At 41.8% G+C, this 20,337-nt stretch overlaps 1 pseudogene; it reads right to left on the bottom strand.

The window, feature by feature from the left end:
• Positions 1 to 20,337, bottom strand: part of LOC136115740 (dymeclin-like) — a 210,031-nt pseudogene that overhangs the window by 177,006 nt on the left and 12,688 nt on the right.

Raw genomic sequence — 20,337 nt, forward strand, 5'->3', positions numbered from 1 at the left:
TCAGAGCAAACAGGCTGAATGATCAGAAACAAATCTCTGAATTTCACCTCGCACCACCAGGCCAAACCCCCTCCCCGTTTAAATCTTATCCTGAACTTTCACCCAGCCAGAGCCATCTACTCGGAGTATTAAAAGGTTAAAAGGTAACTAATTTTCTAATTTAGGAGGGCTGCCTAAAGGTCTGACTCATACAAAAAAACTCTCAAATCATACAGGAGCGAGGTTCCATTTCCCTGCTTTCTGAGGACCCACCAGAAAGGTAAAACAGGAGTCAGAGAGCATAGAATTGGTTTTGAAAACTGAAAAGTAAACAGAATATCTGATTATCAGTCTCCGGACACAACTCCGAGGGAACATAATCTTTCCTCTTGGAATCACTCCTAATTTTACACCCCCTGATGGCACCATGGCAGCCAGTAACGCACAGTGCTCATTACAGCCCCAGTGGGGCACCGTTCTAAAACAGATGAGGACCGGGTGGCCTCCTCTGCCCCTAGGGAGAAATTGGTGTGCTCTGCTCACTCCCTGAAATACCTGTACACCAATGCGCGCAGCATAGGGAACAAGCAGGAGAAGTTAGAATGCTATGTTCGATCGGGAGATTATGATCTGGTGGCAATTACAGAAACGTGGTGGGACAGTTCACATGACTGGAATGTGGTCATGGATGGCTACGCCCTTTTCAGGAAAGACAGGCCAGCCAGGCGTGGTGGTGGAGTTGCTCTCTATGCGAGAGAGCAACTGCAATGTACTAAATTCTGCCCAGGAGCGGATGAGGAACGAGTTGAGAGTGTATGGGTCAGGATCAAGAGACAGGCTGGCAGGGGTGATACTGTTGTAGGTGTCTATTATAGACCACCAGATCAGGCTGCGGAAGTTGATGAGGCCTTCTACGGGCAGCTGAGAGTGGCCTCACAGTCACAGGCCCTGGTTGTTGTGGGTGATTTTAACTTCCCTGATGTTTGCTGGAAGGACCATACAGCCAGCCAGCCACAGTCCAGGAGGTTCCTCCAGTGCATTGATGATAACTTCTTCATGCAGATGGTGGAGGAGCCAACTAGGAGAGGTGCACTGCTGGATCTCATCCTCACTAACAAAGAGGGTCTGGTCGAAGCAGTAAAGGTTGAGGGCTGCCTGGGTTGCAGTAACCACAAGATGGTGGAGTTCAGCATCTTGTGTGGCAGGAACAGAATAGCAAGTAGAATTGCAACCCTGGACTTTAGCAGGGCTAACTTCAGCCTTTTCAAGCAATTGCTGCGGGAAATCCCATGGGCAAGATTGCTTGAAGGAAAACGGGCCCAAGAGAGCTAGACTGCATTCAGAGATTGCTTCTTCCACGCTCAGGATCAGAGCATCCCCACACGTAGGAAGTCGAGGAAGGGAGCCAGGAGGCCTGTGTGGTTGAATAGGGATCTGTTGGGTATGCTCAAGCAGAAGAGTTGACAGGTCATGGAAGCAGGGGCTGGCCACTTGGGAGGAAAATAAGGCTGCTGTTAGAGGATGTAGGAAGGCAACTAGAATAGCCAAGGCCTCCTTAGAATTACAGCTGGCGAGAAGGGTCAAGGACAGCAAGAACAACTTTTTCAAATACATAGCAGATAAAACTTATACCAGAAGCAATGTAGGCCCACTGATGAATGAGGTGGGTACCCTGGTGGTAGAGGACACAGAGAAGGCAGAATTACTGAATGCCTTCTTTGTCTCTGTCTACTCTGCTGGAGGCTGTCCTGGGGAACCCTGTACCCCTGAGACCCCAGATGAAGCCAGGCCAAGGGAGGAGTTTGCTTTAGTCGATGAGGACTGGGTTAGGGAGCAATTAAATAGTCTGGACATCCATAAATCCATGGGCCCAGATGGGATGCATCCGCGGGTGCTGAAGGAGCTGGCTCAAGTCATTGCTAGACCACTCTCCATCATTTTTGCCAAGTCTTGGGAAACGGGAGAGGTGCCCGAGGACTGGAGGAAAGCAAATGTCACTCCAGTCTTCAGAAAGGGCAAGAAGGAGGACCCGAGTAATTATAGACTGGTCAGCCTCACCTCTGTCCCAGGGAAAGTAATGGAACAGCTTGTCCTTGGTGTCATCTCAAGGCATATCAGGGATAAGAGGGTCATTAGGGGCAGTCAGCATGGCTTTACCAAGGGTAAGTCATGCTTGACCAACCTCATAGCCTTTTATGAGAATCTAACAAGGTGGATGCATGATGGCAGAGCAGTGGATGTGGTCTACCTTGACTTCAATAAAGCCTTTGACACAGTCTCTCACAGCATCCTCACAGCTAAATTGAGGAGGTGTGGTCTAGACAACAGAGTAGTGAGGTGGGTTGCAAACTGGATTAAAGAGAGAAGCCAGAGAGTGGTAGTCAATGGTGCGGCATCCAGTTGGAGGCCAGTATCTAGTGGAGTGCCTCAGGGGTCAGTACTGGGGCCAATATTGTTCAATATATTCATTAACGATTTAGACGAGGGAATTGAGTGTACTATCAGCAAGTTTGCTGATGACACTAAGCTGGGAGGAGTGGCTGACACGCCAGAAGGCTGTGCTGCCATCCAGCGGGACCTGGACAGGCTGGTGAATTGGGCGGGGAACAGCCTGATGAAATTTAACAAGGGAAAGTGTAGAGTATTGCATCTGGGCAGGAACAACTCCAGGTTCCAGTATAGGTTGGGAAATTACATATTAGAGAGCAGCGTAGGGGAAAGGGACCTGGGGGTCTTGGTGGACAGGAGGATGACCATGAGCCAGCACTGTGCCCTTGTGGCCAGGAAGGCCAATGGCATCCTCGGGTGTATTACAAGGGGGGTGGTTAGTAGATCGAGAGAACTCCTCCTTCCCTTCTACTCTGCCTTGGTGAGACCCCATCTGGAATATTGTGTCCAGTTCTGGGCCCCTCAGTTCAAGGAGGACAGGGAAGTGCTGGAGAGGATCCAGCGTAGGGCAACAAAGATGATTAAGGGAGTGGAGCACCTCCCTTATGAATAAAGGCTGAAGGAGCTGGGTCTCTTTAGTTTGGAGAAGAGGAGACTGAGGGGTGACCTTGTTTATGTTTATAAATATATAAAGGGTGAGTGCCACGAGGATGGAGCCAGGCTCTTCTCGGTGGCAAACAATGATAGGAGAAGGGGTAATGGGATCAAGCTAGAACACAAGAGGTTCCACTTAAATTTGAGAAGAATCTTCTTCTCAGTGAGGGTGACAGAGCACTGGAACAGGCTGCCCAGGGAGGTTGTGCAGTCTCCTTCTCTGGAGACATTCAAAGCCCGCCTGGACATGTTCCTGTGCAACCTCACCTAGGTGTTCCTGGTCCAGCAGGGGGATTGGACTAGATGATCTTTTGAGGTCCCTTCCAGTCCCAAACATACTGTTATACTGTGATACTGTGAAATGTTTTGGAGATGTCCCAAAAGGACACTTAAAAAATACTAACTGGAAGCTCAGAGCATCCCTGACATTTCCTACTGCATCTCCCCCACACCAGGTATTCTTGAAAGAATGAGCGAGAAAACAGCCAAAGATGGAAATACTCTAATGGGAGCTATTTAAAGGATTAAAATGATGGTTGGATCCAAGATCTTTTGTTCCCAGATTTGTTCCTAAACCAACTGAGACCATGTGGCTGTGTCCATTTTCACCTCACTGGTTTTGAGCTCTTCCCTTCAGAAACTAAATATACTACAAATAATCTAGGATTTAAGTGTTGCACAGATAGTCTATGTTCCTCTGTATTTACCTTGCACATCAAGTCTTGTAAGTAATATCCAATAAATCTCAGAGAAAGACCTTACTGTGCAAATCCAAACACAAGAGAGGGCTGAAAACCATATCGGAGAAAACCGATTATATACAGCATGATATATGATAAACAGCACTATGCTCTGCGGTTAGAAAGTTTTTTTGTTTGGTGTGGTTTTTGTTTTGTTTTGTGTGTTTTGTTGTTGGTTTTTTTTTTTGTTGTTGTTTGTTTGTTTTTTTTGTTTTACAAGCTGAACGTAAGTTAAAGCTCACCTAGTGAAAAGACAGGTCATAGAGAAACACCGATCTAAGTCTGAAATAAAAAATAAATTAGAATTAGAACAGAAAGAAGAGTAAGAAGAATGTGATACAGAAAAAGGTTCTGCTGCTTAGGAGCTTTAGACACTGAAGAGGCCACACATTTGCCATCAGAAAATAGAAAAGGAGATAATACCAATGATGAAAATCTTGCAAATAAATATTTTTTTCTTTTATTTGCTGCACCACCAAATAAAACTCCCTTTGTGTTCATGAGATCCCTCCTACACAGAGCACAACAGTCTGAAACTTTGAGGATCTTCAAAGCAAAGCAAGACAAATCTTTTTCAGTTCAGACATTTTTGCTAGCTTCAACCTAAAGTTCTACAGATGGAAGTTTCCCTTTGATGATTCGGTAAAGTTGCCAAAAATGCTGAAGTCAAATAGCTCTTCAAATATTGAAACTACCATTATACCATCTTGCTGAAGTTCCCTGAATAGCCCTTTTTTGAAAAGCACTATTCTGACTGGTTGTTTTGAAAGGGAGAAAAAAAAAAGAAAAAAAGACACTGAAATAAGAGAAAGCAGTTCTTAACCCCTTCACTGCTCAAAATTAGCAGGAAAAAAGTCTAAATATTTCTCATCTTATTATACATGGCATAATTCCTACACTGCAATGATTCTGTAGCGCTTTGTAATAAATTTTATTGTCCTTCTTCCTCCTATCTTTGACTTTTAAGCTCCCAGGAAACGTAGTGAGCATCCTTAAATGAGTCAAAACATTGTTACCATTTAAATTTGGAAGTATTAATAACTAAGATCGCAACCAAAACCAATTTTAACTATAGAAAATAATGGAACATAATAGAAACATCGACTCACTTCTAAGTGGCACCGCAGGGTGCTACTTAAGTGATTTAACTTGATCAGAGTTTTTCATTTTTTCTCCATATGCGTTTACAGTTTTTAACGAAGTGAAAATGTCCTGATAACAACCAGATGTTCAGTTATGTGTACCAGCTCTTAACAAGCTGCTGAAAGAAACCTCTGTAGCTTAAAGCCTTGGGAGCTCTATCTTGCTACAAAATGTTTAGCAAGAGTTTCGACGTAAAAGTTGTGGGAAAGCAAGATGTGTGGTTCCAGCCACCTGGATGATAAAGGAAGATCAATACTAACATAACCATCCAGACGGTCAAAGAAGAAATAATACTAACATAATTAGATCACAGCAAGTAGTCAAAATATAAAGGGACTTGGACAGGTTGTACTTAAGTATGTTTTTCATAATTGTAAAGAGCGATAGCCCAGATTCGTGAGAACGGTATCTCGGGATGGATAACCACCCCCCCCCCCCAAGTACACATGATGTGTTAATGTTGTTAGGCCTGGTCTGTGAATGAGTGGGAATGTAACTGAAACAGATACAACCTGGGTGTGGTATGTTTGCAATAACAATTATTGAAAAAACATCCTGTTCAACCTCTTAGTCCAGGCCCATATCTTTAAAACCTATACACTGTCAATGGCTAACAAAGAAGGTCTCAGCCTGGCTCAGCTCTCTGCTCTGTCCAGTTCTGCACTCCTTCCTGAACACCATCTCTACCTCTGTGTGCATCTTTGTCTGCGTCCTGGTGAGCGTCGTTCCTCGTCGCCACAAAAGTCAAACAAATACTGAAGTTGCATCTTTTTGCTGACTATGCAGTTTTAAGTGGTAGTGTACACTCTTGAGTGCTAACATTAGCAAACCCAAAGAAAAAAAACAAAGTATCCATAACATACCCAAGGGAATCATAAATCAAACATCCACATACTGTAACACAAGTGTTCTAAGGGGCTGCTCATGTCTAATTCCTGAAAAGCAATAATGCTGTAGTTTCTATAAAACTCCTTAAATTAAATGTTAGTATGTGAAACCTTTTTCCTTGGAATTTTGTACAATGCAGCAGAGCCTGTTTTTCAAAAGGGTAATTCAAGATCTTTTCAATAACTCTCAGACTCAAAACCACAATGCTGCAGAGTCCTGTGCTCCCTGCTACAAACTGGTTTAGCTATGCACTGTGTAACGGTCTAAAAGCACATTTGCCTTTCCCAATACCAACTAACTTTGAGAAACAGTTTCTTAAATTCATCATAGACAATTGTGAACACTCCTAAATATGCTTTGATGTACATTTCTGCAGGTTTTCCCAACAAAAGTCACCACATCTTGGTGGTTATTTCATATAAGCACCTGAATGCCAACACAGTCATTTGCCACAGCCAGCACAGGTTCATGAGGGGAAAGTCTTGCTTGACCAACTTAATTTCTTTCTACAACAAGGTTACCCAGCTAGTTGACCAAGGGAAGCCTGTCAATGTGATATTTTTGGATTTCAGTAAAGCCTTTGATAGTGTGTCTCACAGTATTCTCCTGGACAAGATGTCCAGCATACAGCTGGGTCAACACATAACCCATAAGCCAGCACACTTCAATGTCTTCATCAGTGATTTGGACACAGAACTTGAGGGATTGCTTAGTGAGTTTGCCAATGACAAAACTGGGGGGAGCTGTCGACACTCCAGAGGGCAGAGAGGCCCTGCAGAGGGATCTGGACAAACTGGAGAACTGGACAATCAGCAACCACATGAAGTTCAACAAAGGCAAGTGCCACATTTTGTACCCAGGACAAAGTCTGTCTTGTCATGAGGTGACCCTGCCACCCCTCTGGCTGCCATTCTGAGGCCTGAGGTGATCTTGGTGCCCCTGGTGCCGCCATTTTGTGTGCTGAGGTGATCTTGGTGCCCATGGGGCCACCATTTTGTGTGCTGAGGTGGCCCTGCACCTGGGACACAGCCACCCTGGTTGTACAGACAGACCGGGGGGACAAGATACTGGAAAGCAGCTCCGAGGAGAGGGATCTGGGGGTTCTGGTCAACGACAAATTGAACATGAGCCAACAGCAAAGAGGGACCCGTGTCCTGGGTGCATTCAGCACAGCATGGTGTCACAGAAGAATCCCGATGCTAGTTTAAGGGACAACAGGGTCCAAAACAACATTTACTACACCGGTAAGAAACAGGGTTTTAGCACTGCAAAAGTGACTTAAATATAGGTTCGGATACCAGTTGATGAAAATTATTAAGGGGCAGCAACTAATACAACAGGTGGTCCACAGAGTGCATGCACGTGGCTTCACCCAAAACAATGCCGGAGCCACCTCCGAGTCCCAGAGGAGTACACACCTGCCTGAACACGGTGCGGGATTATTCTCAAAGAGATACACGTACTCATGAGTACAGAAAGTGTATGCTCGCAATCCTGCGAGGGTTAATTTACTTACACGTGCAAATGTGCACGGAATACTACTAAGCTCGAAGGGGGATGGGGTTGTAGCTGGGCTTGTCCCAGTGGGGCAGCATTCTAAAACGGATGAGGACCGGGTGGCCTCCTCTGCCCCTAGGGAGAAATTGGTGTGCTCTGCTCACTCCCTGAAATGCCTGTACACCAATGCGCGCAGCACGAGGAATAAACAAGAGGAGTTAGAATCCTATGTTCGATCGGGAGATTATGATCTGGTGGCAGTTACAGAAACGTGGTGGGACAGTTCACATGACTGGAATGTGGTCATGGATGGCTACGCCCTTTTCAGGAAAGACAGGCCAGCCAGGCGTGGTGGTGGAGTGGCTCTCTATGTGAGAAAGCAACTGCAATGTACTAAATTCTGCTCAGGAGCGGATGAGGAACGAGTTGACAGTGTATGGGTCAGGATAAATGGGCAGGCTGGCAGGGGTGATACTGTTGTAGGTGTCTATTATAGGCCACCAGATCAGGCTGCGGAAGTTGATGAGGCCTTCTATCCACAGCTGAGAGTGGCCTCACAGTCACAGGCCCTGGTTGTTGTGGGTGATTTTAACTTCCCTGATGTTTGCTGGAAGGACCATACAGCCAGCCAGCCAGCCAGCCAGCCACAGTCCAGGAGGTTCCTCCAGTGCATTGATGATAACTTCCTCATGCAGATGGTGGAGGAGCTGACTAGGAGAGGTGCACTGCTGGATCTCACCCTCACTAACAAGGAGGGTCTGGTCGAAGCAGTAAAGGCTGAAGGCTGCCTGGGTTGCAATGACCACGAGATGGTGGAGTTCAGCACCTCGTGTGGCAGGAACAGAATAGCAAGTAGAATTGCAACCCTGGACTTCAGCAGGGCTAACTTCAGCCTTCTCAAGCAATTGCTGGGGGAAATCCCATGGGCAAGACTGCTTGAAGGAAAAGGGGCCCAAGAGAGCTAGATTGCATTCAGAGATTGCTTCTTCCACGCTCAGGATCAGAGCATCCCCACACATAGGAAGTCGAGGAAGGGAGCCAGGAGGCCTGCGTGGTTGAATAGGGATCTGTTGGGTATGCTCAAGCAGAAGAGGCGAGTTTACAGGTCATGGAAGCAGGGGCTGGCCACTTGGGAGGAATATAAGGCTGCTGTTAGAGAATGGCTAGGATAGCCAAGGCCTCCTTAGAATTACAGCTGGCGAGAGGGGTCAAGGACAGCAAGAAGAACTTTTTCAAATACATAGCAGATAAAACTAAAACCAGAGGCAATGTAGGCCCACTGATGAATGAGGTGGGTGCCCTGGTGGTAGAAGACACAGAGAAGGCAGAATTACTGAATGCCTTCTTTGTCTCTGTCTACTCTGCTGGAGGCTGTCCTGGGGAACCCTGTACCCCTGAGACCCCGGATGAAGCCAGGTTAATGGAGGAGTTTGCTTTAGTCGATGAGGACTGGGTTAGGGAGCAATTAAATAGTCTGGACATCCATAAATCCATGGGTCCAGATGGGATGCATTCGCAGGTGCTGAGGGAGCTGGCTGAAGTCATTGTTGGACCACTCTCCATCATTTTTGCAAAGTCTTGGGAAACGGGAGAGGTGCCCGAGGATTGGAGGAAAGCAAATGTCACTCCAGTCTTCAAAAAGGGCAAGAAGGAGGACCTGGGTAATTATAGACCGGTCAACCTCACCTCTATCCCAGGGAAAGTAATGGAACAGCTTATCCTTGGTGTCATCTCAAGGCATATCAGGGATAAGAGGGTCATTAGGGGCAGTCAGCATGGCTTTACCAAGGGTAAGTCATGCTTGACCAACCTCATAGCCTTTTATGAGAATCTAACAAGGTGGATGCATGATGGCAGGGAGGTGGACGTGGTCTACCTTGACTTCAGTAAAGCCTTTGACACAGTCTCTCACAGCATCCTCACAGCTAAACTGAGAAGGTGTGGTTTAGACAACAGAGTAGTGAGGTAGGTTGCAAACTGGCTTAAAGAGAGAAGCCAGAGAGTGGTAGTCAATGGTGCGGAGTCCAGTTGGAGGCCAGTATCTAGTGGAGTGCCTCAGGGGTCAGTACTGGGGCCAATATTATTCAATATATTCATTAACGATTTGGACGAGGGAACTGAGTGTACTATCAGCAAGTTTGCTGATGACACTAAGCTGGGAGGAGTGGCTGACACGCCAGAAGGCTGTGCTGCCATCCAGCGGGACCTGGACAGGTTGGAGAGTTAGGCGGGGAATAACCTGATGGAATTTAACAAGGGAAAGTGTAGAGTCCTGCATCTGGGCAGGAACAACCCCAGGTTCCAGTATAGGTTGGGAAATTACATATTAGAGAGCAGTGTAGGGGAAAGGGACCTGGGGGTCCTGGTGGACAGCAGGATGACCATGAGCCAGCACTGTGCCCTTGTGGCCAAGAAGGCCAATGGCATCCTGAGGTGTATTACAAGAAGGGTGGTCAGTAGACTGAGAGAGGTCCTCCTTCCCTTCTACTCTGCCCTGGTGAGACCCCATCTGGAATATTGTGTCCAGTTCTGGGCCCCTCAGTTCAAGAAGGACAGGGAACTGCTGGAGAGGGTCCAGCATAGGGCAACAAAGATGATTAAGGGAGTGGAGCACCTCCCTCATGAAGAAAGGCTGCAGGAGCTGGGTCTCTTTAGTTTGGAGGAGACTGAGGGGTGACCTTATTAATGTTTATAAATATATGAAGGGTGAGTGCCATGAGAACGGAGCCAGGCTCTTCTCAGTGGCAAACAATGATAGGACAAGGGGTAATGGGATCAAGCTAGAACACAAGAGGTTCCACTTAAATTTGAGAAGAAACTTCTTCTCAGTGAGGGTGACAGAGCACTGGAACAGGCTGCCCAGGGAGGTTGTGGCGTCTCCTTCTCTGGAGACATTCAAAGCCCACCTGGACACATTCCTGTGTGACCTCAGCTAGGCGACCCTGCTCCAGCAGGGGGATTGGACTAGATGATCTTTCGAGGTCCCTTCCCATCCCAAACATACTGTGATACTGTGATGTGCTTATGTGGAAGCACAGAAGGAAAATACACTCGCGATTATGCGAGGATTAATTTGATACGTGCTTGTATTAAGCACAGGAAGTTGCATCTGCATATGTGTACGGAAAGTATAAATATACTCGCAATCCTGCGAGAAGTTTACTCACACACGTGGCAGCAAGGCAAGCGGAGTCTCCATCCCGGGGAGGGGGGTTCTCGGCGGCAGCATCTCGCTTGTGTTCCGAGAGACCCCCGACAATGTGTGGAGTCTCAACCAGAGTCCCGTTTTTTATAGGCTGATCAGACCTGACTGTAGGCATTCTAGAAGCTTCTCTGCACCCCCACACCTCTGTTCAGGCTACGGACAAAAATTTTGCTCTTCTGAATGATGGTTCAAAGAGAGGCCCAGCGCACAGCTTTTAATGGGCTGTCACAACAAAAATTCACCTCTATAGCAGCTTTACACACAGACATTGTTAGTGCCACCATAAACTGCCTATTCTCTAGCAAGCAATCTTAAGTCCTGCTACTGAAACTATTTAAAGCTTGAATATTCCACTCAATCTAGTCCTTCCCAAAATTCACATACTAGGCTTGTAGTTTTCTTGATTTATTCCAGCTAAAAACATTAATGAACTATTGCCTTGATCCAAAGCAGGGAAAGAATTTATAGTGTAACTGATCAGGGAGAGGGAAGCAAAAAGTCAACTCACTACTAAATAATCCTGATAATTCTCCTGAAGAAAATTAATATTGCATGAAGCACACATGTCCCAGCCTTATAACATCATCATGAAGAACAGGGTTGGATTGTGTATTAAATAAAGCAAGTTTTTCCACATCTCCTTTCCCCTCCCCTACTTCTCTTTCGATGGTATGGGGATAAAATCATTAGTTAAGGTATCACTTTGTTAAACATATTACACCAGGAAGTTAGAAAATAATATACACAAAACCCCAAAACCTTCCACATCCAGCTGTTATGAAAAGTATGTTTTTGATATAACTGAACATTGAAGATTACAGACAGGTTTTATAATTTTTTTTCATAAGCCATTATTAACACTATATTATATAGTCAGCTAAGTGTTTTCAACAGCTACTTCCATCCCCAGCAACCACATTCACACAGAAAAAGATGTTGACAAGTTCAGCTGTTGAAAAGGGTTAAAAATAATCATGCCTGTAAAACTTTTCTGCCAGTAAAACTGAATAAAAGATATTGGACTCCACACAGACACTGGGACTTCCAAGAAAGAAAAAGAAAAGCCTGCAGGAGTTATGAACTTGCCCATCTATCATGGTCCTTTCACCTCTTTTACTTCCTCTAATCTGCTCCGAACAAAAAGTGCATCTGTGCCAGGAAATCCTGACAAGCTTTGCAGAACGACACTCTAAATCATCTCACTAATTAATTGCACACTAACTACCCAAACCCTGGTGTAACGTTGACAGAGTTGTATTTAATGAGAGCAATGTTTCAAAAACTATTGCATCTTGCTCAGCTTTCCAACCAAAAGAATAATCCAAGGAGAAAAAAATTAATCAGCAGCAGAGCGACACACTAAATTATAATAGATAATGTGAAACTCTTTTGGAGCTGTGATGCTTTAATTAAGGCACTACATTTTAGGCACAGATCATAATTTAATACAAAATATATTGCCAACACTATCTTAGGTAAAGTTTATCTCGGGGGAGATGAAGTTAAAACTTATCAGGACAGGGGTGGAAAAACATTTTTGTTTCCCAAGAGCAAAGCAAGTTCTCCATCATATAATACTGAAGTATATCCATAGAATCAACATGTCTCGAATACAGCAGATGCATGAAAAAAAGCCACATAAACAGTTCTGCAGATCTACAGAAACATTCCACTTATTTATCTTCTCTCTTTTTCAGACACAAATTTGCCAGTATTTCAGAAATAAGTATTAAGTCAGTCACAGGAATTATTTAATGCAGATGCAGTTCAAAAACCCACAGAACTGCAGAACAGCAACTTCAGTTTGCACCTTGCTGCATCCCCCAGAGATTAAGCAACACCTACAATGTACCTTTCCCTGGACAATTAACACAACCATTTCTAGCCAAAAATTAGCAATAACCATCTATGTACTGCCAGAGGTACCTGAAACAAATGTCAGAACTCCTAAAAAATAAATCAGGATCATTTCTGCTCCTGGTTTGAACTGGGTGCGAAATGCCGATCACGTTTTTCTTCCAACTGAATATTCAGGGCTTGTACCGACAGCAGGTTATAATTATCGGTACTACACCATCACACACAGCATTCAAATACAAATATTTAAATATTATAATAACCCCACTCTAAGTTTTCTGTTCTCTGAAATGCTCAATTTACATAAGGAGGCTGGAAAACAAACAAAAAAACCCCCAAACAACTTACAGGAGGGGAATTTCAACAATAAGCTGGATGAGACAACACAGCGACTCTTCTATGAGGTCTTCATACTCTGTTCCTGAAAATAAACATACCAAAGTTTTTCTGGATTTTCAAATACCAAACGAAAGCAAAGATTTAAACACATAGATGATCAATATTTTAAATAAGGAACACACACCAGAAAAGTAATTCTAGCTGTTGAAGAACATTATTTCCTGAAATAGAAAGGACTTGGGATTATCACCAGAGCAAATGGTGATGCTAAGCCTTAGATATATATATATAAATAACTAATAACAATTGGATAAATTCAATGAGATGTTGATATTCTAGGGAATATGCTAATGTTAAACATATCAAGCCTTATTTTACTACTTAACTAAGGTGATATTAAATGGTGTTACTACTATCACTTGAATTGATCACTAGCAACTTCTCACTGTTTCACAGTTCGAGTCTACTCTCAAAATTCTGAATATTTTTCCACCTCTTTTTTTTAAATCCCAAGTGAAGAATAAGCAGCAACAGCTAGAAAACAGTTCAATTAGTCTAACATACACCGAACAATATTCTAAATTGTGATCTGTCGAATAAATGCAGCCTGCTGTACATATCACTGCTGCTCTTCAGCAATTAAATCTATATATTATTTTTGCCTGAATGCAAATTTATTTACTGAAGAGGTTTTACACATGGCAAGTATCAATTAATGAATTTCCAAAGCGCATTTTAAGTGAGCAGAAATTACTCTCTACTCGTACACAAAGTGACAAAAATGCATGGGATGATTTAAAATTATTTTTTAAATGTAATTATTCTAAGCAATAAAACCAGCGGTATTTTACATCAGCACTGCAAATTTTAAAAGCAACTGTAACAAAAGACTTGCAAGGCTTTGAGGAAAAAGCTTATTAAACCATATGAAGTTGTCATGTAATACTAAAAAAAAAAAAAAATAAAATATCTCTTGGCTCATTTTGCTTTCAAAATAAAATTATAAAATAGAAACCTAAAACACAAAGGCATCGTTTTCCCCTCTTCATTATCTGATAGGCATTACAGCACAATAAGCACCCTCAAATGCTCATTTTTTATTTTCAAATAAATATGCCTTGCAATAAACACAACATTACAGGCAGGTTATGGTGCTGTTACTCGGTTTAACCCCCATTTTTTCTTAAATCAAGGACTCTATTTTAAGCAGCACACCAGAGGGAATATTCACAAGAAAGCAAAATTATTTCTTTCCACCACCGGTTTATCAAAAACACATTAAAAATTGTCACCTAGTGAACTGCACATTCTAAAGGAAATCAGGTTTTTTATCATGGAAACATCGTTTCCTTTATATAGAATCCCCCATGAGGAATACAATGTAGCTCCTGATAGTAAAAATACTCCTGTTAGGAGTATATAACCTTCAAAACCACCACCAATAATGAAGCCCAGATAATCTAAAGCAACTTGAACATGACAATTTCCTCAAGTATTTTGAATCTAGAAAATGCTTATAGAGCAAGAATGCTATTAGTTCCCAAAAGGTATCAAATTGTTTCTCTTGACAATTGAGGAAAGGGAGGAAGAGAGAGGAACTCACTTGAAGAGAGAATAATGTTCTTTGAATATGAAAAAGAGCTTTCCCCCCACACTATATTCAAAATAAAGCAAGAAAATATTGGCTTAGCACAATCACATAGAATGGAAGATGTTGGTCTTTCCTGCTCTGTTCTCAAACTAGTTTTTCTTTTTTTAAAAAAGTTTAATTGCTGTAATAAATGTCATTCAGCTCCAATAATTAATGTATCCTCTTCCCCATTGGGGCACGTGCATTCTTGTTTAATTCTCATCTTGCTAAAACAATGAGGCAGCCGGGTGCCAAATCTATAACGTGAGAGGGAGCCATAAACATGGAACGTGATGTATTTTCATCAACAATGCCTCTTTCAACAGCAGGATAAACACAATACTCCTTCACCTTAATAGATCACATTCTTAGATCAAACATACGTGTAAAGCCTTGGGGAAAATAACAAAGGATGAATCTGTCAAGATTAGATTTGCAGAGAGAGGAATCATAGGTGCATCTTCTAAATTTTATCACTGCAAACACACAGTTTAAAAAAAAAGTCCAGTTATGCTCCAACAAAATTTTTCAGTACCTGTATTTAAGTCCTCAAACATGTGAATTATTTGCATCGTGGTTTTTTTCCGTGGGGCTGGTTTGTTTGTTAATATAAATATTTTTAATTTTTTCAAAGCTACACGCATGACAGACACTAGATTAACAGACACTACACTGGGAAAATGCCTCATCCAGAGGCTCCACTTGTAAAAATCAACCCAGCTCCATCTTTGGTCATGATACGGGGTCTAACCTGGACAGTAAAACAACCTTTTTCTTCTCAAAAATTTCATCACTACATTGTCATGACCTGATTTGAGCTGCTGTAGCAGCTACATGTGCCTAATATTAATAATAGATAATATTCAGGTACAGTAAGGTACAGCCTCACCTTAAATGCTACTTGGTTTTCTGTCCTGTTGCTCCTAAAGATAATAGGATAGAACCTTGACACCAGTAATGAAATAATTATTAATACTTCCTCATAAAACAGTACTTAAAGCCCCAGCCATTCCACTCATTACACAACCAGCAGACTTAAAGCTTTTGTGGTTTCACCTCCAGCTCTGAGGATTCCCAAAACCTCCCAGTTTTCACTTAAGAGTTTTAATAATTAGTCCATAAACTAATTGCCACCCCTCATTTCCTTTATATGACAGCTGAACACTCATTAAATCATTTAAAGTTTCTGAATTCTGAATTCACAAATACATTTAAAGACCATGAAGAAATTAAGGGATTAAAAAAAACAGCAGAAGCCTCATTTTAAAGTGAACAATATGTGTTAACAAGATTAACTCCAGCCTCAGACCAGCAGCTGCTGAGTCCAATTTAGGATTTACCAATAACAGGAAATTTCAGCTGAATTTTAAAGCACATGGTTTAAATCCCCATAAGGATTTTCTTACAATCAAAATTGTGCAATATTCTCAAAAGTTGTACGCAAATTCCTGATTATGGATGAAGAAGCAAAGGTTGTACTTTCTGTGCCAAAGAATCACCTGAAAATTGCCAAAAGGAACAAGTTTCTATTAATTGTTTGACAATTCTTGATAGAAATCGATAAAGTGTTGTAGCAGGGACTCGATCCTGTACAATTTGCTCATTCCAACTTTCTCATGGTAGGTTACAATATCCTCACCCTCAAACTTTTTGCCAAAGGAAAAGCTCAATAATCCCATTTTATGACACAAAGTACAACAACATCTGAGCTTCAAACACAGTCTAGCAGGGAAAAGCACAAATCAGGAAAAAAAAAAAAAAAAAAAGGCAAAAAAGTATATGAACTGCAAAATCTGAGAGGAAAATTCTTGCAGATAAGACAGTTACAAAAATGATGCTGCAGTTCCACATGCTGAGTTGCCAGGTACTCTATTTAAAATGAGAACATGGTACTACGATATATTCTCAGATTGGAAACAAAAAACGAGTGATGCTCATAGTTTAAACAGGGAAACAAGCACCACACAGTGATTTCCAAAGGAGTTTTAAGATGATCCTGAAAAGAACAGTTACCATTTCTCAGAAGGCTGTGAGATTGAAAACAGCATAAAAAAAACCCGATCATAGGAGAGAAAGCTTGTTCTTTTTATTAGTTGGACTGTTCTTCCAAAACCTACTCACCAGCCATTAAGAAAATAAGCCAAGAATACTTCAAAATTCACACACTGCATTAAAGCTTTTATCTATACACATATTTTATTTACATTAATATGATAACATATTGAATAAAGTTTATTTTATCATGCTGACAATTGAAAAACAGCGAAATCATATCAAGCTCTAACAAATGAAAAGATTGCAAGGACAACTAAGGACTTAAAGTTTCAAAAACTTCATAACAAGGCACGCTCTAGTTTCCAAATAATAGTAAAAAAAACCAAAGCTACATTTGACTTAATTATGAAAATACAAACAAAAAGAGCGTTTAATTCTGGTCTGCTCAGTTTAATAAACCCTAACACAACAGCATTTTATTACACTCTTAATAATCCTTCACCTTTCCTATAGCTAAGTATAAAAGCTATAGGAAGGAATTCACCTTATTACCATACTCCATATATATTTTAAAAAAATCTGATGTAAACCATCTCCACTGGAAACTCCTTTCCTGCCTCCAGCTCCTGCTCTCAGCAGCTCACATGCAATTACCTTCCTAATCAAAACCATCCAGCCAACAATAATTGCTAAGTCCATTTGCCATCAATATGCACAAAATTATCACTAATAAACGTCACTGGGAATCACAATCAAGTGCTACAAGACATGGTATAAATGGACATACCAGTGACAAGAATCACTTTTCATACCAAGCTGTGAGGAACTCCCAGTGTAAGGAATAAAGATCGCGAGGGTTACAGAAAAAACATCTCAGCTTTTCCATCCATTCTACTGTGCTACATTATACTTGGTTAAAAAATGGTGTAAACATTAAAAATTTAAACCAAGAATAAACCCTAGGCTGAATTCCTCTGAGTCACAGCAGGCACCAAGGAGTTAAAACTAAATTTTAATGACCAATTCTGCTGGGCCGACTGTTGAGGGAAATCCACAATTAGATACTTTTGGTTGTTCTACCTTTTTGCCAGAAAAACAGGAATCAGTAACATTTGACCTGCAAACATGCCCCAAAAACCACAAGAAGCAAAAAGGTTGAGGGGAATCCTGAGAGCAAAGGGGCATTAAAAAGAAAACTCTTCCTTTTTGAAGCCCCCAATCCGATGAGTGTTGGATATTTCTCTGTGTGGGAGAACAATTACAGAAAATTCCCTGCCAAAACTACACAGCGCTGCACACGCAACCTAGCGTTCTTTCCTACAGCTGTCGCATGATATTATTTCAAATTAACGTCTTTACACAGAAGTTTGGGTTCAAATCCAGTCCAATTTTAAATACTTCCAAAAGAAAATATTGGTTCATTGTGGGAATGGTAGGATGTGCAGTTCTGAAGGAGGGGGAAGGGGGGGGGGAAGAGAGAAAGGGCTTTTTGAAACCAATGGAATGCCAAATTTGGAACACATGAATTCTCTTATTTGCCAGAAAGCCCTATACCTCTCTTCGGTTGAGATTTGTTAAGGAAATTGTAAGCTCAAATAACATTTTCTGAGGCTTCTGTTCAGTTGCATGTCCCACAAGAAGATGCTTGGAAGGTGTAGATCTACTTGTTGCAAGCAAGAAACCTCCAAGGAGAATTTGGATGCTGTATTTCCACTAGTACAGGCAAAGAAGTATTGGTAAAGCCAACACTACACTGATAGAACTCAAACAGGACTTGGATTCGGTAAAGAAAAACAACAGCCAAACAACATGAAAGCCAAAATGGGGTTAGTGTCCTCCATGAATAGCCCCACAATTTGCTAGCTTGTTGTGAGTACCGCTGTGTAGCCTACACGTGAAGCATTCATGGAGGCTATAAAATATCATTACATGGATGTCATCTTAGTTTGTGCTGCACAATCTGATTATCTGCAGACTGTAGTGACACATTTACTTTAAGCTCTGAAACTTTATGGTTTACAAGTTGCACAGGAAAAAGTGCAGACCGTGCCTCCTTGGAAATACTTATGCTGGATTTTAACAGAAACAATGATCAAACCCCAGCCTTTGACAATTCATAATGACATTAAGACATTGAATGATTTACAGAAATTGATGGGTACAATTACCTGGGTACGACCCACGTTTGGAATTTCTAACCATGAACTCCAGCACCTGTTTAATTTGCTAAAAGGAGATGCAGATTTAACATCTCCTCGCACTTGAACTCCACAAGCACACAGAGAATTAGAGCTAGTAGAACACAAAATTACAAACTTACAGGCTGATCGCATTTGATTGGACTTGCAGATCTGACTATTTTTAGTTACAACACAGAAACAACCTGTGGTTATTGTAGGACCATATGATGAGAATGCTAAACAGACTGATATACTTAGAATGGATTTTTTTTGCCCAATTCTTTCCATAAAATTATTACACAGCTTCTAGAATTGATTGTTACTCTGATTAAAAAAAAGTGGATTCAGGTCTTACTAGGCCATGACCCCATATGTCATATATGTACCATTTCTGAAGTCTGATTTATTTTTTTTTAATTTATTTTAATTTGCAATTTATGTCCTTGCAAATTGCACTAGCTGATTTTCTTGACAGCATAGGTTTTGGCATGCCTAAGTGTAAATTGCTGCAGAACCTGCATGTCTTTGACATCAGGCCACAGACCATACTTGTATTTGGTCCAATCCCACATACTCGTACAGTTTTTGTTGATGGTTCAGGGAAGTCTCAAAGCTTTAGTGGTCTGGCGTGAAGATAACGACTGACATAATTCTGTAATAATTATTGAAGGTTTAATCCAATTAACTTGGCTCAACTTTACATTACTTAGAGCTTTTTAAGGAGGAACCTCTAAATCTGATTTGTGATTCTGAGTATGTAGTCAAGTTTCTGCAGCACATCCCCTCCACCTTTCTTAAAGAAATCTCACAACGGCAGCTCTTCAAATTGTTTGTATCATCACAAACTGCACTAAAACATTGCAGACACCCACTGTTTGTTACTCATATACACACTCATACCACTTCACCAGGTTCTATAACAGAAGTAAACACAGCTGCAGACTCTTACACTGTAGCTACAGTCCACTTCCAGTCTGCCAGGGTTTCACATGCTTTCTTCCATCAGAATGCTGCTGCTTTAAAAAAGATGTTTGATCTGACACTGGAACAAGCAAAAGACATAGTTTGCTCTTGCCCAGAATGTCAAAGCCTTATTACAAATCCATGCTCCCTTGGAGTTAACCCTCACAGGCTCACAGCTAATGCCATTTCGCAGACTGATGTTACCTTTTTTGGCTGTTTGAAATATGTACGCATTTCTATAGATACTTTTCCAGTTATGTTTTGTGCATCTGCTTACACTAGTGAGAAAAGCAAAGATGTTCAGTGCCACTGGACCTGCTGTTTCGCTATGCTGGGTGTGCCACAACAGATTAAAACTGACAATGGTCCTGGCTCCACTGCCAGACCAAAGGAAGAGGCCAGCGATGTTACCGGTGGGGCAGCTAAAGAAGTTATAACAAAATGCAAGTACTATGATGGCAGCAGCAGGCCCCTCACTCCAATTAACACTTCCTTAGGCTATTTGGCTATCATCTCCTGCAATAGTGCAGTAACAATGACAGACACTGGGTAGGCGGCGCATGGATACCACCAGAAGGCCAATTGCAGGAAAACAAGGATTGGATTAAATTTAATCAAACACACAAATATTTTGTTGAGACCCCTCCTGTATGTATTTCTAAGAAACCAATTAACAAGTATTTGTCAGAGAAGTTTCATCTGTTTTACCAGTGATGGGGGATGGAGGGGTGGTTCAGAACAATTTGACTTTTGTTTCCATTCTGGGTCTTAACGTGCAAGGTATCTAAAGTTATCACAGATGATGTTTTGAGTTTGTACTGGGCCCCCTGTAAATTAGAGGCACCAGCATATCAGAATGGTACAGATTTACATTATTTG

This window comes from Patagioenas fasciata, chromosome W (genome assembly GCF_037038585.1).
Source record: "Patagioenas fasciata isolate bPatFas1 chromosome W, bPatFas1.hap1, whole genome shotgun sequence".
Taxonomy (NCBI): domain Eukaryota; kingdom Metazoa; phylum Chordata; class Aves; order Columbiformes; family Columbidae; genus Patagioenas; species Patagioenas fasciata.